Raw genomic sequence first — 22,352 nt, 5'->3', positions numbered from 1 at the left:
TCACGCTGTCAGAGTTGCAGTATCTGATTGGGAAAAGAACCCAGGACTCTGACTACAGAGTTCATGTCTTTCCCCAACATCAGTGAGTGCATCCTAAAGGCTGTGTTGAATTTGGGATTTTGAAATAGGAAATTCTTTTATCCCATTAATTCTATAAACTGAAGACAGACCAGAAATATCTACTAAAATCCCATGACTTTGCTCTGAAGTCTAAGAATTACAGAAAATACGGAGGTGGGTTCAATATCAATCAAAGATACAATATAATAAAAGTTTAAAATAAATATTTATTTAATTTCAAATTAACATTTATATAGTTTGGTCATCTAAATAGATATTATTGCCTCTGTTGAATTAGGATTACTTGCTTCACTGTTGATTAGAATAATATTAGAGAATTGTTCCTTAAGCCAACAACACAGTTTTTTCAAATGTTTCAGCCTTGACGGCAAATTCTCCTCTTCTGAGGATGAATTATATTTTGGAATTGGTAAAATATCAATAAACCTCTTAAGAGAAACTGTTAATCTTCCTTATTTTACTTCCTATTCTAGTATCTTTTGTTGTTATTCAGTCGCTCAGTTGTGTCTGGTATCTTTTACTTAATGTTTAATCAGTAAATAATTTTTAAAATGTGATTTATTATTTTTTACTATGCTAAATGTGAGTGAGAATTTGTGAAATTCTTGCTTTTAATGGGTGTATTACTTACAGTTTTCTGGAGAACAATAGGCTGTATAGAGGTATTATTTATTATATGATATTTTCTCAGGTGATTATGGAGACTGAGTTGTCAACAAGCTGGAGACCCAATATGGTTCTGAAGGTTGGAAAACCAGGAGCCCAAGGATGGGAGAAAGTGACAGTCCCAGCTCAGCAGTCAGAGAATTGATTCAGCTTTCATCCGCCTTTTAACTTTATTCAACTCCTCCTTTGATTAGATGGCACCCACATACACGGAAAAGGGCCATCTGATTCCCTTAGTCCACTAATTCAAATGCTAGTCTTCTCTGGAAACACCCTCACAGATATACCCAGAAGTCATGTGTAATCAGTTATTTGGCCATGCCTTAGTTCAGGCAAGTTGACACATAAAATTGACCATCATAAAGGGTTTATGTGGCAGAGGAAGAGAAGTCATCTAGGATAAACTTCTTGCTTGTTGTTTTGACTGTATCCAGGAATACTCTTAAACAAACCACTGTTAGAAGCTACTAAAATTGAAGTATGTTGTAATGTCTGCTATTTCTGTTGGCGTCCATAGAGGCAGGTCTCAGAGGCAGGAGCAAAGGCTTGCATCATAGGAAATTGTTTTTGTTTTTTTGGAAACATTCAGATGATACATTTCCCTACTTACAGTGTTTTAGGTCATAGGTGCTGAGTAGCCCTTCACATTTTTCATGTGGTGGCTCAGATGAAAACTGTGCAATGTAAAATTAAAAGCTAAGATGTCTGTTTATGCTAAGTCCACCCAAGGATGACTTGCCTTGGGAAAGCTGTACCGGGGATTCTACTCTTGACATCAGACAGGCAGTGACTCTGTGTATCTGTGCTGGGAAGTATTTCTCACAAAAACCCTCATATAAGACATAGAACTCTCAAATCATTTAAACTCAGGTGTATGGGAAAAAATTACTTTCCTTGATAATAGTCACTCCCCTTTCATTTTCTCCTGTGAAAAATAAACCCAACCATATATTTTCCATGATGGTTTTAAGCATTTCAAATTATTTGTTGCAGATTTGAAGGATTTTAAACAGGGGTAGTGAACATCGCTCAGTTGTGTCTGACTCTTTGCTTCTGCAGGCCAGAGTGCATAGCCTTTCCTTTCTCCACGGGATCTTCCCAACCCAGGGATCAAACCCAGGTCTCCCACATTGTGGGCGGATTCTTTACCAGCTGAGCTACAGGGGAAGCCCAAGAATGCTGGAGTGGGTAGCCTATCCCTTCTCCAGTGGATCTTCCTGACCCAGGAATCAAACAGGGGTCTCTTGCATTGCAGGCAGATTCTTTACTAACTGAGCTATCAGGGAAGCCCTAAACAAGGGGAAAATCTACACAAATCTCCATGATCCTAGGAGGACAAGAAGAGATTTCGGGGATGGGGACATTATGTTTTTTGCTGAGAAACACTCAGTTATCTCGCCAACTGAAATGCTGTGCCCATTTTTCCTCTGGAAGAGTCCAAGCTAGTGTGTAAAGGTTCCTATTAAGGCTGATCTTTCAGAAACGAAGTTGGAAGGGCCAGGATTGCTGTAGCAGATAGGCAGATTCTGCATTTTATCCCTCCTGCCTGTGAATCAGCACATCCTATTATGTTTCAAGGAATCACATTTTGCTACTTCATGCAGTCTTGCAGCATTTCTAATTAAAAGAGCTGCTCTTCTGAACAGGTTTGGTAAGCGTTTAAAGACACTTTTTGTGTTTATTTCCCTTTATTTGTGTTTTCAGTAGCATTTTTGATATTGCCTTTAGCAAAGGAGGAATATGGAATGCTTAGATACAGTGCTGTTAAAGTGCTTATAGCAGTAATATGTGGTTACTTACATAAACAGATATGAAACATCTGCTGGAGTATAGGAAGTTTCAACTGGACCAATGGTTTTTCCGAGGGCAGCCTTTGAAGTGAAGGTATATAGGTTGGCTTGAAAGTTGATCTAAGATAATTTTTTTTTAAGGAATTGGAAATATTTGCATTTAATTCTCGAGAGACTAAGAAATGAAGGTGGAGAGATTGAAACAATGGGAAATAGGAGTAGAGAAAGGAAAGTTTGAAATGGCCAGGGTGGAACTGAAAAGGTCAAATTGTGAAGAGACTCAGGCTTCCATGGTGGCTCAGATGGAAAAGAATCTACCTGCAATGCTAGGCATGTGGGCTCGATCCCTGGGTTGGGAAGATCCCCTGGAGAAGGGAGTGACTACCCACATCCCTGTTCCTGCCTGAGAATTCCATGGACGGAGGAGCCTGAGGGCTAAAGTCCATGGGATAGCAAAGAGTCAGACACGACTGACACACGACTGACACCAGCACTCAGGCATCTATGGGTGGATTAAGATGTCTGGAGGCTGAGGTCTGGTCCTCAGGCAGTACACCCCTGTTCTCGGATGTCCTAAAGAAACACAGAGATTAAAGCAACATTCCCGAGATCATACAGCTAGAAGATGAAGGATCTGGGGTTGAAAGCAGGAGGTCTGAAACAACATTACTTTTACTATTGAAAATGCCTTTGTAATATATGTCCTGTATCATACTGTCTCTATTTTAGATATCAAATTGCCCCTCTGATAGGGAATTCCCTGGTGGTTCAGTGGTTAGGACTCAGCACTTTCACAACTGTGGGCCTGAGTTTGATCCCTGGTCAGGAAAGGAAGATCCCATAAGCCACAGGTGTAGCCCCCACTCCAAAAAGAAAACCCTCCTCCTCTGATAACACTTTTGTTCATGCCCTTTGCCACTACCAAAAAATCCTCATTAGCTATTTGTGTTTGAAACTATCTCTTAATTTTGAAAAGAGTGGGTATTTTGTCACCATGTTTCTGTCTTCTGCCTTACCTGTAGCATGGGATGATGGCTCACTGATGATGGTTGTACCTATGACTCAACTTTTTACAGCTCCTTTCCATGAGTGATTAACCTGAGATCTTCTGTTTAAACCCCTGTCTTTATTTCTCCTGTCCCATTGCTGCTTCAGCCCCAGGTCTGACAAGAAGAAAATAACAGTGGGAGCAAGAATTTGAATACCTTAAAGAGAAGGAAATAACCTTATTTTCAGGCAGAGGGAGCTAAATTGATGTTAGGGAACAGTACTATTTCCCTGAGATAATTTTCATTTGTTTAACAGTCTTCATGCATAGGAATGTTATTCAGTTTGCCTTAGGATACCCTTGAGTGCTCTTTCACCTTCTTAATCTATTTGTTTGATTATGTTGACTTGGCAGGAAAAGGTGTTTGAACACGTTAATGTTTAAATATTCTTGTTTGAAAAATAAGCCAGCAGAACAAACTATACCCCACTTGTGTTACACATTTGTAAATCTCCCTATTTTGAAAGTCACAATATGTTCTTCTCCAGTACCTCTTGATCTCACTCACTCCAAGCTTTTATGAGAACATAAAGGATACTATATGTTAGATATAAGAGAATGCAATACTATTTATTTGTTTCATCAATTTGCTGTCATAAAATGAAAAATATTATAAGGAAATTGATGATCAACAGTGAAGGAGTAGGAGTAGATTGCCAGGATAAGGGTCTTGCATTTAAAAATGATAAATTCTGAACAAAATTAAAACACACAGACATACACACACACAGATATGCACACAAGTATGTAAAGTCATGCAGAGCAATCATAACAATCATAAGCAGACAAACTGGAGAGATTTGAGCTATAAAAGATAAATACTTTGAGTGAAGTCCATATTTATGGGCTTCTCCTTCAGGATGGGTCAGTATGGCCTTCAGGGAGGCTGGAATTCAAGTAGAAAATTTGACTAAATTCAACATCCATTCATGAACAAGAAGTAGAAGGAAGCTTCCTTAATCTGATAAAGGACATCTATAAAACATTATGGCTACATACTTACTTGATGGCAAAAACCTGAAATATTTATCCTTAAGAGTAGTAATAAATAGTTTGTCTGCTTTTACCACCTCTGCTCAACATTGTACTAGATAGGTGTAGCCAGTTCAGTAAGTAAAGATAAAAGAAATAAATGGTCCATATATTTGAAAGGAAGATGTAAATGTATTCACTGATTGTCCACAGAAAATCCATCAAGGCATCTACTAAAAACACCCAAATAAACAAACAAAAACAAACAAACAAAAAATAACTTTAACTTATAAATGGATTTAGCAAGTTCTCAGGTTATGAAGTCAATAAAGCTAATGAACTGCATTTCTATACAATAACTGCAAACAATTTTAAGATTAAATTTAAAAAGTCTTATTTAGTATAGAGTCAATAAATATGAAACATCTTAGGAATAAATGTAGCAAATATATGTGAGACCTCTCTACATGGACTTTGCTGAGTGAAATTAAAGACATTCCAAATAAATGGAAAGATAGCATATTCATGGTTCGGAACAATAGTAAATTCAATGTAATCCCTACCAAAATTTCATCCAGTCTTTTATAGAAATGGACAGGCTGATTTAAACTTTATATGGAAACGAAAAACTGACAATAGCTAAAGCAATAGTGAAAAGGAAAAAAGTTGGAAGACTTAAGAATAGCTGATGTTGACTCTTACTACAAATTATTGTATTTAAGACGATGCGGTACTGGAATAAAGATGGACAAATAGATCAGTAGAATGGGAAGTCTAGAAAGAGATCCATAATTATGTTGCCAAGTGATTTTCAGAAACAGGTACCAATACATTTGAATGAGGAAGGGAAATTCTTTCTACCAATAGAGCAAGAGCAGCTGGGTGTATGTATGAAAACAAATGATTTCTACCTCATATTCCACATAATAATTGACCTAAATTGGAGCAGGACTAAAGGTATAATGATTCCAGAAAATACACTGGCAAATGTCTCTAAGACCTGCGGCTAAACAAAGGTTTTATAGACACAAAATAAAAATCACTAACCATGAAATTAAAATTGATAAATTAAATTTCATCAAATTTTAATACCTATGTTCATCAGAATGCCCTAAGGATGTAAAAAACAAGTCATCAATTTGGAGAAATATTCTTAACACATCCACCAAAGGACTGTATCCAGATTACCTATAGAATGCTCACAAATCAATAATGACAGAGAGAAAAAAATGGGTAAGAGAATTGGGCAATTAACAAAAGAAAATATACCAATAAAATGAGTATATGTATAGGCGCTCAACAATATTAGGTGAGAGATGCACATTAATCCAACATGAGGTATAATTTCATACTCACTAGGATAATTAAAATAAAAAAAGACCTGATAAATGAAAATGTTGTTAAGGATATAAAACAACTTGAGCACTCATACATTGCTGGTGGGAGTATAAAATAATACAACCCCTTTGGGAAACTGTTATTAAATCATATAATCCAGCAATTCCAATCCTAGATATTTGCTATTTGCCCAAGATAAATAAAATCTTAAGTTTACAAAAAGAGTTATACAAGGAAATTTAGAGCAGCTTTATTCATAATAGCCCGCTAGAAACAACCCAAATGTCCATTTGAATGTAAATAAATTTTCCTGTATAATAGAATTGTTGTTGTTTAGTCTCTAAGTCATGTCCGACTCTTTATGACCCCATGGACTATGACCTGTCAGGCCCCTTTGTTCATGGGATTTCCTAGGCAAACAATCCTGGAGTGGGTTGCCATTTGCTTCTCCAGGTATAATAGAATATTACTTAGCAAATAAATAAATAAATAAACCATTATACATGCAAATAGCATCTCAAAAAGCATGTTAAGTGAAGAAGTTAATATGATTGGGAAGGTACATATAGTATAAGTTCATTTATATAAATTTCAAGAAGTAGAGCAGCAGCAAAACTAAGATGCAAAATAGAAATTATGGACGTGGGGACTGACTGAAAGGAAGCATGTGTGAATTTTATGATATGAAGGAAATGCTTTATATTCCTAATTTGGCTGGTGGTTACACAGCTATATACATTTATTAAAACTAGTATTTTGAACACTGAAGATTCATATATTTTACTATGTATAAATTTTTTAAAATTGCTAGTTTCCTGTATGTGTCTAGAACAAGTTGTAGACCTACATTTGTTTCTTTGTGTATCCAATCCTCGTTTCTATCTGTAGCCCCATCCCATGTTTAAAAATCACACTTAGCAGTATGCTAAGGGATTTACATGTATGGTGTGGTTTAATCATCACAACTTTATGAGGGAGACACTGTGGAAACTCGTCCATCTGACTGACTGTCCACACCTGCTGCCTGACTTCAACCTCTACCATCTAATGCCATTAGATGAAGTGAATGAAGTGGATGAAGTGAATGAAGTAAAGCTGGCAGTTTCCAGCTTTGCATCATTCACAACCACTCCAAAATCTACTGAGAGTCAATCAGACAAAACTTGTTTTCATTATGGTTCAATCTCAACTGATGCCAAACTTCTTATTTTAAAGAGCTCTCTCAATCAAGTATCAACTTACTCCTGTCCAAATCACTTCATCTTGCTGTGCCTTACCTATTCTGCTTTTAATGAGGAAGAATACATTCTTCCTTATATCACCAAATGTGTGTTGAACAGAGAAGCAATGGCATTCAATGGTGGGATGAAAGTCATATGCATATCTATGGAAATATTGCATATGTATTTGTAGTATTTATTAACAACAATGGTTTAGCTCATGCTCTTTAATGACAGTTAACACCAAATTCATATAATCTAAATATTTAGTAAAAAGGGAAGACTGTGCTTAGCACTATATTTTGTAGAAAAATCTAAAATAACTGTGTGCTCATGAAATGGCCTGCAGCTTGATGGGCTGATTTCTCCAAATCCTAGGAAAATCGTTAAGGAAAATGGAGATCCTCTTGATAAAGATTACGGCTGAACAGCAGGGTAGAAGCAAGGCACCCAGCTCCACGCTCATGGCTCCTGATACACAGAGGAAACCAGCAATTTTCCATCTCATTGAGGGGAAAAACTGGAAAGTGGTTATTACATTCTCTTGGGTCTAATCAGGAAACCAAAATAGTCAAACTTACATATTCTCATCAGGGAAGCTGTTGGGTGGTGTGTTTGGTGAAGGACAGATTGTGACTTTCAAAGGAGGGAGATTTACGAATGTAGTAACACAAAGGTAGTGACAGATGCAGAACTGAAGAACCACAGGGTGGAGGAAGGAGGCTTTTTAGCTGTTGCTTATTAAAATACTGTGTGGGAAGTGAGAAACTTTTCATTCTGCACCAGCACATTCATCTGAGGGTATTTGTCTTATGACGAGAAGGAAACAAAAATCCTGTGATACTTAAACTTTGCTGCCAAAGTGCCTTAGTAGTAGGTGAAATCACAGGTTTACCGGGGAATCTAAGGTGAGAAAACAGGAGGAGAGAGGAGGCGTGGCAGAGAAGGTACAGACTCTTACGGTCCTGTGCGAGAGTTTCTTGAAAACCTCTGTTTTATCTGTTTTTTTTTTTTTAATTTCTCTTTTATTTTTCATTTTCGTTAATTAATCAATTTTGGCCACACTAAGTAGCCTGCAGGATCTTCGTTCACAGACTGAGAATCACACCTGTGCCCCCTGCACTAAGAGCTCAGAGTCTTAACCACTGAACTGCCAGGGAAATTCTTTTATCTTTTAAAAATATGTGAATACCACCCACTTTGGGGAAGAGTTTTATAATGTTTTTTCAGTCTTCTCTAATGAAGTCATTTTCCCACATTTATCATGTGAATTTTCTTTTTATTTGTGACCTAGCTTGGGAAGCTGGATAAATACATTATCAATGGTCTTGATTTTTTTTTTTTTGTTAAGCCTTCCTTATTCCTTTCAGAGGACCAAACATAAGTGGTCTACCTTGTTGTTCTTTTTACTCTTCTCTGGTACACCCAACCCTGGACAGGTGATGGTGGTGTTAGGTTATGGTAAGGGTGTTAGGAGGGCAGATGAGCAACAGAGAGCGAGCACTTACCTTCCTCTAGCCGTAGGTCCCTGACTTCTGTGGTTTCCTTCCCAGCATCAGCTTGGCAAAAGGGCCAGTTGAGAAAGCATGGAATATCTCTGGGATTTATTGTTTAATGCTAATACCAAAATGCCAAACCAAATAATTGGAAGGAGCTTGAGATAAGCAGTCTCGGGATGCTAGCAACAGGCTCAAGTTAACTAACTTTTTATGCCATAATCTTTTTCATGACACCATTTTTGGTCAAAGATACAAATTCTTTCAAGAGTTCTTCCCAGATGGTTCTTGAAGACATGACCCATGATTGCACTTCTCCTGCATTTATATTATACTATTCTACTGTGGTTATCATAAGTGTAGCAGGAAAACTAGCCATGGCATATGCACAGAAAAGCCTGTCCTGAGCCTTTGTCTGTACCTGATTCTAGTCTCATTATCTTTCCTTCTCTCAATCAGTGATTTAAAATATGTAAGTCATTTCACTGTTCCCTCCTATTCCTCCCCTTGTTTAGTCTCAATCCCTCTTCAAGGCCCACTTGGAGATCGCCTCTCTTTTTCTCTCCTGGTCCACCTCGAAGTCTACATAATTTGCAGAATTTTCCCTGAATTAACCTGTCTTTCCATAATCTAGCTTGATGTTTTCTCCTTCTTGCCCTGATATATATTTCCTTCTCTGGTTAGTATTTCCACACAACAGTTTCAAGTGGGTTATATTGGTAGCAACACTTTATTTGTAAGGCTTTGCAGGCACAGAACACTTGCTTGGATAGTGATAATGGTCAATATATATTGAGTGTTTGCTAAATGTCAGACACTCATTGCATGTGCTTATTTAATGTCCAGAAGTTTTTGAATTGGCAATAATTATGGTATCATTTTGCTGATGAGGAAACTGAAATACAAAGAGCTTACCAATTTGCACAAGGTCCTAGGTCTCAGAGCAATAAATACAGAGCTGAAATTTGAACTTGTTGATTTGATTCAATGTAATGTGCTATACAGCTACTGCACTAATTCTAAGAGGGTTATGATGGTGGCTGCTTTGATCAATCTCTTTTATAAGGCTTTGCTAGAATGTGCATACGTGTGTGCTAAGTCGCTTCAGTCATGTCCAATTCTTTGAGACTCTACGGACTGTAGCCTGCCAGGCTCCTCTGTCCATGAGATTCTCCAGGCAAGAATACTGGAGTGGGTTGCCATGCCCTCCTCCAGAGGATCTTCCTGACCCAGGGATGGAACCCATGTCTCTTATGTCTCCTGCAGGGCCACCTGGGAAGTCTTTGATAGAAAAGTCAACAGTTAGGTCTTGATATTTAAGTACATTCTAATCTCCATGTAGATTTCTCATTGTAGTGGATTAACATTTAAAAATTAGAAATCATCATCAGAAATCCTATTTATGTCAACAGGCAGACAGACAAATGGTGCTCAGTGATGACTTGAGTCTTGAAGCAAGAGTGTGAGTTCAAAGATTAGTGGATCTGTTGACTATGTTGTTATAGAATACTGATTTTTAAACCTGAAAGGAATCTTAGATAATGATGATATTAGTAGTAATACTAACAACTACCAGGCACATCAGACTTTCTATATCCTGGATCTTTTACTAAGATCATTATATATATTATTTCATTAAATCCTCAGAATAACACTATGAAGTAGGCTATCACTTTGAACTATGATATTTTATAAGTGAGAAAATAAACTTATTATTATAGCTTGGTAACTTGCCCAGATGGTAATTGGCAAAGTTGAGATTCAAATACTGTGTGCAGAGTTCCTGTTCTCACATGTTATGTTTTTTATTAATGTTTGATATACCCATGGGCTTCCCAGGTGATGCAGGTGGTAAAGAGCCCACTTGCCAATGAAGGAGGTTTAGAGATGTGAGTTTGATCCCTAGGTTGGAAAGATGCCCTAGAGAGGGGCATGGCAATCCACTCCGGTATTCTTGCCTACAGAATCCCATGGCCAAAAGAGCCTGGTGGGCTACAGTACATAAGATTGCAAAGAGTCACACATGACTGAAGCAATCTATCATGCGCACACATGTTATACCCACAGATTTTTACAAATAATGAACTTATTTTTTTTTTTTAACACCCAAAGCATTTTGTATTGGGGTATAGCCGATTAACAATGTTGTGATAGTTTCAGGTAAACAGTGAAGGGACTCAGCCATACATATACATGTATCCATTCTTCCCCAAACTCCCCTCCCATCCAGCCTGACACATAACACTGAGCAGAGTTCCATGTGCTGTAACAGCAGGTTCCTCTTGGTTATTCACTCTAAACATAGCAGTGTGTACATGACCTTCCTAAAGTCCCCAGCCATCCCTTTCCCACCATGAGTTCATTTTCTAAGTCTGTGACTCTCTTTCTGTTTTGCAAGTAAGTTCATTTATATCATTTCTTTTTAGGTTCCACATATAAGGGATGTCATATGATATTTCTCCTTCTCCATCTGACTCACTCCACTCAGTATGCCACTCACAAATGATGAAATTCTTATTTAGATAAATTACCTGGCTTTCCAACCCCACAGCTACCCAGTGGTAGAGTTGAGGCTTTTTGTTGAAGCTTCTTCCCGTTACTGGTTACATTTTCTTTCATGTCACTTTCCTTTCATACAAAGTTTTAACTGTTACCATTTTATCTTCATACATTCTTTCATTCCAAGCAAAACTGAAGATCAGGCTTAAGCCGAGCAAAAGTACAGTGAAGGATACAAAGATGAGTGCATGTTCTAACATCTTATAACCTCACACGGGCAAAGAAGAAAATATATGAACAGCTGATATGCTTGAAAGAAGAAGCAATTATATACTAAATGTACAAGCAAAGTTATACTATACATAGTAAGATACCGTTTTGAGTTGTACTTAGAAAGAATACTTAAGAGATGTGGAACCTGAAATTAGCCTTGAAGGGAGGGTAGAGGTTTGAAGCAGGGTATTCCATTGAGGTCAGTATGTATGAGAGCCAGCTAGGTGCTATGAGAGGTGCAGAGGCATTCCAAAGAATAGTCTTATCACAAGGAAGTCAAATGCTACCTGAAGAGGCAAGACATATACATGTGAAGTGAAAGTGAACAGTGAAGTGTTTAAGAGCTGTAAGAGGTCAGAGTTAAGAGAAATATCTGAGAGCTAGAGTAGTCAGGGAAGGTGCATGGATGGAGCAGAGCCTGAATAGGACCTTGAAGATGGGCAGAGCTTCTAGGGAGAGGAGAGGCAGTGTATTTAAGGTGAAGTTCCCAGGCACAGCCAGACAAGAATGCATAAGGATGTTTATGGCTTAGTGAGAAGGTACACGATAGTGTGTGCGTGTGTGATTTCATGCGGTGATTAAAGAATAATTGTGGCAGACAAGAGAGATTGGGAAAGTGATGCCGTTAGACAGTGTGATGGCATGTACCAGTCAGAAGTAAGGGACCCAGCGCTGTCTCCTGTAGCCCACTGAATAATGACAGGCCCTGGAGAAGCTGTTATATAGCCCTGAATGATTGCAGCTCATGCATCAGTCATGTGTGTGTCCTTAGCTGAGAATAATCTTGTTAGCAGTTTCATCTTTAAATATGAAGAGCAAAAATAGTCCATGGCAGTTCAAGTTGTTTATATTTAATTTTTTTGAGTTTTTTGACACAGAGAAACAACAATATTCTGTTATGTGCAAAATTTAACATGTTGAAAAAGTTTGCATCAGCCTACATTGTTTTCCCATAAGTATTCCTTAGAGTGATCTCTAATACACTTGTATGAAAATCTAAATCGATTGCTAGTGATAAAGAAACATGAATTCTTGCACATGAAAGTAGTGGACTAGAAGAGACAGCAGAGAAGAGTCTATTAGGAGAGTTCAGTTCAGTTTAGTTCAGTTGCTCAGTCGTGTCTGACTCTTAGCGACCTCATGAACCGCAGCACGCCAGGCCTCCCTGTCCATCACCAACTGCCGGAGTCCACCCAAACCCATGTCCATTGAGTTGGTGATGCCATCCAACCATCTCATCCTCTGTCGTCTCCTTCTCCTCCTGCCTTCAATCTTTTCCGGCATCAGGGTCTTCTCCAATGAGTCAGCTCTTTGCATCAAGTGGCCAAAGTGTTGGAGTTTCAGCCTCAACATCAGTCCTTCCAATGAACACCCAGGACTGATCTCCTTTAGGATGGACTGGTTGGATCTCCTTGCAGTCCAAGGGACTCTCAAGAGTCTTCTCCAACACCACAGTTCAAAAGCATCAGTTCTTCGGCACTCAGCTTTTTTTATAGTCCAATTCTCCCATCCATACATGACCACTGGAAAAACCATAGCCTTGACTAGGCGTAGAGAGCTGATAAGTCTCCATCACCACACTTTGGGCTTGCAACACATTGAAGTCATGAGATGCTACCAGCAGATGTTCAAGAATTGGTGGGGAGGTGACAGGAACTGGAGACCTCTGCCCAGTATGGGACTCCTTTATGATTTATCTTTGTATCAGAGTGCCTGTTGGGCTGGTCAAGACTTTCTCAAGGTTGTACTGTTGTCTGAGACTTTTCCTAATGTATCCTCCCCACTCCCCCATTTCCTTTCATAGGTGCCAGCCTTGGTCTAAAAGCTTTCCCTGCTTACTCTTGTTCCATATTCTCCCCACCACTAGTAAATCTCTTGCTATTGAATTCTTTCTTGATATTTGTTTCCTGGAGGTCCCAGAATTGCATCTTTATGATGACTGAAGTCTAATAAGTAGAACTATAGTCCAGAACAGAAATCAGCAAACTTTCTGTAAAGTGTCAAATTGTAAATATTTTAAAGTTGATGGGTTACATATATCCTCTGCCACATAATTCTTTGGTTTTTCTTGCAACTTTTAAAAATGTAAAACCATATTTATCTTGCAGGTTGTAAAAAACTGGCTCTAGTTTGTCTACTCCTCCTGCTCTAGTATATAGAAGAGCTAGTTTCAGAGATATATTCTTATTTGCTGCATATTTATATTATCTGTTAAAAAAGAAAAAAACCTGGCTGATTTCTGCCCATCAAGCTCACAGGGTGTTTGTTAACTTTAACAGTGACATTAAGTAGCTTCAAAATAATTTGGGGGTCTGAGGGAGCAGTATTCTGAGATGTGATAGAAATTTAAGAAGTGGAGGTGAATGCCAGTGAATATACATGGGTCTGAAGCAAGAATATTCTGATAAAAGTAAAAGAACAGTAAGGGCTTTTCTCTGGACAATTTCTGTAAGCCAGATATACATGAGAACTTTGAAGAAAAGGAATGACAGAAGAAATCTAGAGGAAAAGAATAGATGGAAAAAGAAAGAAAAAAGGGCAAGAGCAGACAGAGGGACAAGAATATGGAAAGAAAGCCAGAAATCGTTAATCTTTTTTATTTCACGTGATAATATAGTTAAGATAAACAAAATAAAAAAGGAAACAAATGTAGCCTAAGGGAGTGGAGCAGATGACCTAAAATTTGATTGGAAGAAGTAGTTGTCCAGATATTATGTTTTATAGTACATAAAGTTAATTCTCCAGGAAGAGAACTTTGTAGTGGAATCCTGATTAGAATCAGTTATGATGAACCCAAGAAACACGTTCTTAATAATTTGGATTTCTGGAGTTTTATGTGAATGTTAGCTTGCAGAGAATTGCTGTTATTTCCATGACTGCATTAGAAGAAAATGTTTTAGCCCACTTAACAGAACAATTGTCCAAGTTTTGTTCATTCCATCTAGGAAAATGTATGATTTCAGATGTAGGACTCATTGTTCTGCATTAAATGTCATAATAAAAGGATGTAAGTATTGGTTAGAACTAAAGTGAGGATCTAAATGGGATTAACAATCTGGGGTCAATATGCACTGTGTTTCATCACACCATTCCCTTTTTCTGGGCACATCTTGGAGTTAGGTTGGGGCAATACCTTAGAGTTTCAGCCAGTGAGATGAAGGCAGAAATGACATAAACCACTTTCAGGCTGGGACCTTAAAACATTTCTCTTGACTTCCCAGCTCTCCCTTCTGTGGCATTGACCTTGAATGCCAAATGCTGCAGTTGGAATAGCTACAAGTTGGAGGAGGGCAGTCCAGTTTTTGCCATGCTGTGCCTGATGAGAAATAAACTGTAATGGAGCTAATCCAATGATATTTGGTGGTTTATTTGTTAACAGAGTGTAGCCTATGCTGACCAGTAAAGGTTCCACAGGTACCAAGCCACAGTCAATGACTTGCTACAGGTGAAACTCGGGAGAACATCTGAATGTTAAGTTTGTTTAGCCAATGTCATTAAAGAGTGACATACAGGAATGCCGTCTGTTGAAAAGCAGATTAAAAGACAGCAGATGTTGCTGGAATCATTTCAAGGGTACAAAATTCTAAAAAAAGAACCAAAAAAAAAGAGCTCAATGAATGAACCTGCCCAGATGAATTCAAGCAAGCCTTTTAAGGCAAGAGGAAAGGAGAAAAAGTCAGATATGACATGTACCATTTGGAGATGTCAATATTGAGGCAGAATATGATGGTAATTGCTGGCAGCGTTGCTGCTGCTGCTGCTGCTAAGTCACTTCAGTCGTGTCCGACTCTGTGCGACCCCATAGACGGCAGCCCACCAGGCTCCCCCGTCCCTGGGATTCTCCAGGCAAGAACACTGAAGTGGGTTGCCATTTCCTTCTCCAATGCATGAAAGTGAAAAGTGAAAGTGAAGTCACTCTGTCATGTCTGACTCTTCACGACTCCAGGGACTGCAGCCTACCAGGCTCTTCCACCCGTGGGATTTTCCAGGCAAGAGTCCTGGAGTGGGTTGCCATTGCCTTCTCTGGCTGGCAGTGTTAGTGCTGGTTAAATGTAGAATCTAATTTTCCTTCTTCATGTTTCTTCTTCCCAAACTAGTGAAATGGGAAAGTTCTCCTAAAGAGAAATTATTGTTCAAAATAGGAGGTAACATGTTAAAGGATAGTTACCTGTGCAATAGAAGACGGATGTGATAATTTTCCTGGAATATAGAGCTAATCTGTCCAGACCACTGGCTAAACTGCAGCAGTTCCCTCTGTCTCCTCCTCTAACACCACACATGCTTGTTACACTCAATTGCTTACCATCTCCCAAAGTAGTCTTCCATTGCCTCACCTTAATGACTTTGCTTATTGTGGCTCCTCTGATGGACATGTTCTTCTTTGCCACTTTTTGCCCGCTGAATTCTAGCTCTTTTTGAAGGCCTATGTCAAATGCTATCTTTACATAAAAAATTTCCAGATGTTTCTAGTGACTCAAATTCTCTTTCTTTCATGGAACCTAATAACTTTCTAATACCACTTCCTTTCTACTTGTATTATAGTTACTTGTGTTCATGCCTGTTCTCTTCCACTATTTTATAAACTTTCTGAGATTGTATCAAATTTGTTTTTTGTATACCTCCTAGGACAAATAAAAGTTTCTGGTCTTAGGATGGGATAAATAAATAAATAGATAGATAAATGTTCAATTAAACTGAAGAGAACTGGAGAATGAAATGAATACTTCCTTTTGGCATTGCTAGGTAGTAAGACATATCTTACTTTACAAAAGTGATCATTAAATTAGCAAAGTATTATTATAAGGAATGAGAAAGTGAGAGGAAGGAAAATTTTGGTAGTCAAACTGTTCTTAGTCAATACTGGTGATATAAGTAACAGTTATCATAAATCAATGATGCTAGAACACTTAGTTTGCTATTTATATTAAAAAAGTGACTTAGAACCTCATCTTATACTCTACCAAGGTAAATTTCAGTTAGAGCTACACATTGAAAAAATTAAGCCATAAAACACTGGAAAAAATTAAAATTTATCTTGGGTTTAAATTTGGAAAAACATAACCTTAAAAGCACTGGAAAGAACTTTTAAGAAATGTAATCGACTTGAAAAACAAGTTCAAGCAACATTGATTCTTCAAAACAAACAATGTAAATCTGAAGACAAGCATTAATTTGGGGAAAATATTTGCAAAAAAACCCAAAAAACAAAAACAGAGTTTATATCCTCTAAACATAGAGCTTATATAGCTTAGAGGCACAGTGCAAATACAGTAGAACATGAACTGAAAACTGATAAAAGAGAAAGTAAAATGTTCAACCTCATTACCGTTTAGAGAAGTGCAAATTCAAGAAAACAATGAGATACAACTTTTGACATATCAAATAATAGTAAAGATTTAACAATTGATAATAGTGTAACATGGTGAGTTATGAATGTGGAAACTTTCTAGAAGTCAATTTAATAATATGTATCAAATGATTGGTGTGCTGCAGTCCATGGGGTGGCAAAGAGTCAGACATGACTGAGTGATTGAATAACAACATCAAAAGACCAAAATATTTATCACTATTGACTTATTAATCCCACTGCTAGGAATCAATCCCAAAGAAATAGTGTACAATAGAGACAAAGTTTTTGGCACAATGATATTTATTAAAGTGTCATTAAAAATGGTGAAAATTAGGAACAACATAGATATTTAGCAAGAGGGGGAATTCGTGTCTCCTGCATTCAGGCGGATTCTTTACCACTGGGCTTCCCCAGTGGCTCAGCTGGTAAAGAACCTGCCTGCCAATGGAGAAGACACAAAAGACATGGGTTCCGTCCCTGGGTCTGAAGACCCTCTGGAGGAGGAAATGGCAACCCACTCCAGTATTCTTGCCTGGAAAATTCCATGGACAGAGGAACCTGGAGGGCTACAGTCCATGGAGTTGCAAGGAGTCAGACATGACCACACTGGTGCCACCTGTTACAAGGTGCTAAATGAAACTAGCAAGAGATAGTTCAGAACCCCAGGGTTAGCAAAATGAGGAGGTATTTCTGCCTCTAGATCTGAAGTGGAAACAAGATGGTGGTTTCAAGCCCTGGGAAAGGGTAGCCGGATGCAGAAGGGTTCCTGACCAAGGCAGCCAATACAGGGACACTAGGATGTAGATTAGGAGAGATACTGATCTCAGCTTTACTTCCCTCTTGTCCTCCAAGCTCCTGCCTATGCTCCCCCTTGGGTAACCTCCCAACTAGAAGTCAGAAAGCAAGGGAGCCTATGGATGAAGAATGGCTTCTCATTGCACAGACCAAGATGGAGGGAGGAGAATGGATCTGGATGAGAAATAGAAAATACAGAACAGATGCTCTAGGAAAACCAACAAAATGAAACAAAACCCAAAAAACCAACAACCCAGAGTTTGTCTGAGTGAATCTCATAAGAAATTCTTTACATAATGAACTGTTGGTTCAAGTCAATAAGAATTGGAGGATTGGTTGACACAAAATCTTCCAAATGAAGGAGAAACCTGATTAATCAATGTTCCAAGTAGTGAAAGTATTCTTGAACACAGCTAATATTATGGGAGAAAGAAAATAAGCTATAGTAACAAAAAAAAAGCAGTATATGGAATCTCATTGACATAAAAACTGAACAAAAAAATTATCAATTTAGGGATAAAAACCCCCTGGAATAGCAAAAATGCTATACTTTACAAGTAAATGTTGCGTGGGGGTCTGGGAAAGAGCTAAGAAAGCTGATACAAATTATAGTAAAGAGAATACAGAAACTGAAGAGAATAAAATGATGATAATTTAAAAATTATAATGTAGGAGACGTTTATATATTACATACATTTTGGTATATTTCTTGATGAAAAAAATGTATAAAAGTGAAAGTTTGAAAATGAGATTTGAAGTTATAAGTTAGAATTTTGTTATTTGTGATTATTTAAAGCTAAATTTAATAATTTTATGCAATTTTCCTGTCTGCTTTTTTGCATGTTGCATTTTAAACATCAATGATGTTTAATTCTTTCAAAACACATTTTTGTGAACTACTTAAGAATGAGGTCATGTTATAGAATTCAGAATATAGTAGCCTGTCAAAGTTTTCAAATAATTGTTTTAAGTGGTAGTATTAATATTACCATTGGAAAAGGAAATATGACTGTTTTGGAAAAACAGCATTTCCTTCAAAGGTTAAAAACATATTGACAGTCCCTGAGACTCCATAGGAATTCATCTTTAAGATGCAGTCCACATAAAAATTTTATATATTGCCTGATGGCAGAGAGATAAATGGTTGTCAAGAAATGGAAAAGGCTCCTTTCTAAGTCTGACTGGCAATTTTCCTATAGCTCTGTCACATGGATAAAGTACTTGCCTTTCTGAAGCAGGTTGCCTGAAGGGAAGGAAGGAATGGCCAAGATGGATGAGATAAATCAAACAAATATTTATTTTCTGAGGTACTCTATTAACATTTTGGAGTGGGTCTGCCAGAACCTTTCTTCCAGTATCATTATGTGGATGACATAATTAAGACGTTTTGTAAGTTAACAGAGGTGGAGAAGAGAGACACTTTGCAGAAGCATCTTTGTCAACAATGAAGGGATCTTTGAAACTCTGCCTCGCGTCTGTTGCTCTTCTTTTGCCTGATCCTATCCTGTGTGTGTCTGAAATTTGTTCACTGTTCTTTCCTTTTATTTAGAGCTAGATGAAGAAAACTTGGAATGTATGATGTGTCATATTTAACTTTTAATAATAGAGCTAATGTGTGGTTAACTGAAACACTAATTTCAGCAGTGAAATTATTATATATGTTAGAGAGAGAGAAGAGAGACAGAGAGACTTAAAGAGAAGACTTGTTAGTATAAGTTGTAACCTAAAACTTCACAAGTGCTTTTAATTAGCCAGGCAGAATGTGTGTTTGCATTTTATCCGTTTAATTTCTTTTTTTTTTTAATTTTATTTTATTTTTAAACTTTACATAATTGTATTAGTTTTGCCAAATATCAAAATGAATCCGCCACAGGTATACATGTGTATTAAAGAATATTTCCAAGTCTGGCTGAGTGTCCTCATATTCAGGAAAAGAATGCTTAGGGCAGATAATGTTGCAAGGTATGTGATTGATAAATTTGTTAGTATATAGTTTAATTCAAATTTAGGTAATTTCCCCCTCATCTGTCCCAAGTACTAACCCTTTGGTATAGTATAAGATATGAGGTAATCTTGAGCCTGCATGTTATTTCCTTGCAAATGAAGTTATTGTATCTTGAAGGTATACAAAGCATCTAAAGATATCTCACGCAAAATGCACTTATAAAGTGAGCAACATCACATGTGTACATACATCGGCATCTTTCCTTGTCCACTGTGTTCCTTTGGTCCAATTGTCAGATCTGCAGAAGTGTGAGAGATCTTACAGACCCATTAATCCCACTCTCCAGAGATAAAATCTGTTATTTGTAAAATGTTTTAGCTTTCCAGCCTTCTTCAGTGCACACTGAAATATGTATATTTTCTATATTATGCATACTGAACTGTAATCTGCACTTAATATATGATAAACCAATACCTAGCAATTATCAGATCCTTCCTAAAGGTTTTATAGTATTCTGCTGTATGGATATACTCTAATTTATTTCAAAAACTTTATTGACAGCATTTACATTATTTCAGATTTTACTAGTGAAACAAATACCCCCAACACCTCAGTAAACTCACAATGACATGTAGCTTTGCATTTTTTTGGTTGGGGGGCTTGTTTCTGTAGATAAATCTAGAACATAGGATTGTGGTGACAATAAACAGATTGCTGGGGTGGGTGCATTGCAACATGACCATCCAAAATCTTGTGCAATTTGTATTCCAAGTGTAAAAATTCTATTTCCTCATGCATTCTGTATTGGAATCTGTAGCTCTTCTTAATGTTTATAGGAATAATAGGTAGAAAGTGGTATTTTATGATTTTGTTATATTTCAACTAGTTGAAAAGTTGAGTAAAATTTAACTTTTGAAAAAGTTAATGCCATTTGCAACAACATGGATGAAACTTGAGGGTATTATGCAAGTGAAATGTCAGAGAAAAAGAAATACTGCATGATTTCACTCATATGAGGAATCTAAAAAAACAAAACAAGCAAAAAAATCCAAAATACATAAACAAATCAAATAAAAACCAAACACATAGAGGAAGGGGGGTGGGGAGAGGGCAGAATAGGTAAAGGGGATCAACTGTATGATCGTTATTGTTGTTCAGTTGCTCAGTCACGTCTGACTCTTTGGGACTCCATGGATTACAGCACACCAGGCTTCCCCGTCCTTCTCCTGGAGTTTGCTCAAACTCATGTTCATTGAGTAGATGATGCCATCCAACCATCTCGTCCTCTGTCACCCCCTTTTCCTCCTGCCTTTAGTCTTTCTCAGCATCAGGGTCTTTTCCAGTGAGTCAGCTCTTTGCATCAGGTGGCCAAAGTGTTGGAGCTTCAGCTTCATCATCAGTCCTTCTAGTGAATATGCAGGGTTGATTTCCTTTAGGATGGACTGATTTGATCTCCTGGCAGTCCAAATGACTCTCAGTAGTCTCCTCTAGCACCACAGTTCGAAAGCATCAATTCTTCAGCTCTCAGCTTTCTTTATGGTCCTACTCTCACATCTATACATGATGACTACTGGAAAAAACGTAGCTTTGACCAGACGGACATTTATCAGCAGAAGTGATGTCTCTGCTTTTTAATATGCTGTCTAGGTTTGTCATAGTTTTTCTTTCAAAGAACAAGCGTCTTTTAATTTCATGGCTGCAGTCACCATCTACAGTGATTCTGGAGTCTAAGAACAAAAAAGTCTGTCACTGTTTCCATTTTTTCCCTATCTATTTGCCATGAAGTGATGGGACCAGATGCCATGATCTTAGTTTTTTGAATGTTGCGTTTTAAGCCAGCTTTTTCACTGTATGATGACAGTTTTAAACCAGCTTTTTCAACTCTATGATGACAGATGGAAATTAAACATTTCACAGTAAGCATTCTACAGTGTTTGCTTCTATCATGTTTAAAAACCAATATAAATAAGTAAATAAATACATAAATAAATAATAAGGCCCTGGAGTCACTGACCCTTTGCCTCAGTCTTATGCAGCAGCTCAAATTAAAAAAAAAAAAAAACTAATCAAAGGAAAAAAGTTTACAGGATACATTCATTTTCCTTATTATTTGGTGCAGATGTTAAATGTTATCATTTTTCTCTCTCTCGTGTCTCTTTAGGAAGCCTCTGTGTTTGCCAGTGCTCTTCCTGTAATGTTGTGACTGGAGTTAGTGATCCTTATTGTAATTTGTATGGACGCCTCTCTTTCTGGAAGAGTGCATTTCTCTTTGCAGCATGAACTGAGAGGGATGGTTCTCTGTCCTTTGATGAGATTGATGCTGATCCTGACACGACTCACTAAGTGGATCCTATTTCTTTCTAACTTAATGGTGATTTTTGCAGCTTTGAAAATAGCTTCTATTTAAGATTTGCCTGCTACTTACTGGCTTATTTTTTCTCGAACAATTTCCTTTGTATGGCAGTGTATATGACTTCTGCTTGTATAAATTACAGCAATGGATCAGAATTTTAGCATGGATCAGAGCATAAATGTCCAAAGTCAATAGTCATTAGACATTAATAGCTATTAAAATTTCCAGCAGACACATTATTTCTCTGTGTTCAAACTTGGACTTCATAGTAATTATAGAATACATTTTTGCTTGTTTTATTTAAAAAATGCATTGAACTTTATAAGTCTAGTAAAAGGAATGCACTCAAAATTTAAAACATTGTATATTAACATTTCCATAATATAATAGTATATACTGGGATAGCAAAAAGAGGCATTTGTTTTGGTTTTGTGTGAGATTGACACTATGACATCTGTGCATGGGAAGAATTGATGAGAAAAGGGACTGCAAGTAAAATTTTTCATGTCAGTTATGCCTAAGACCT

Source organism: Bos taurus, chromosome 9 (assembly GCF_002263795.3).
Source record: "Bos taurus isolate L1 Dominette 01449 registration number 42190680 breed Hereford chromosome 9, ARS-UCD2.0, whole genome shotgun sequence".
Taxonomy (NCBI): domain Eukaryota; kingdom Metazoa; phylum Chordata; class Mammalia; order Artiodactyla; family Bovidae; genus Bos; species Bos taurus.
This window is presented reverse-complemented; position numbering follows the sequence as displayed.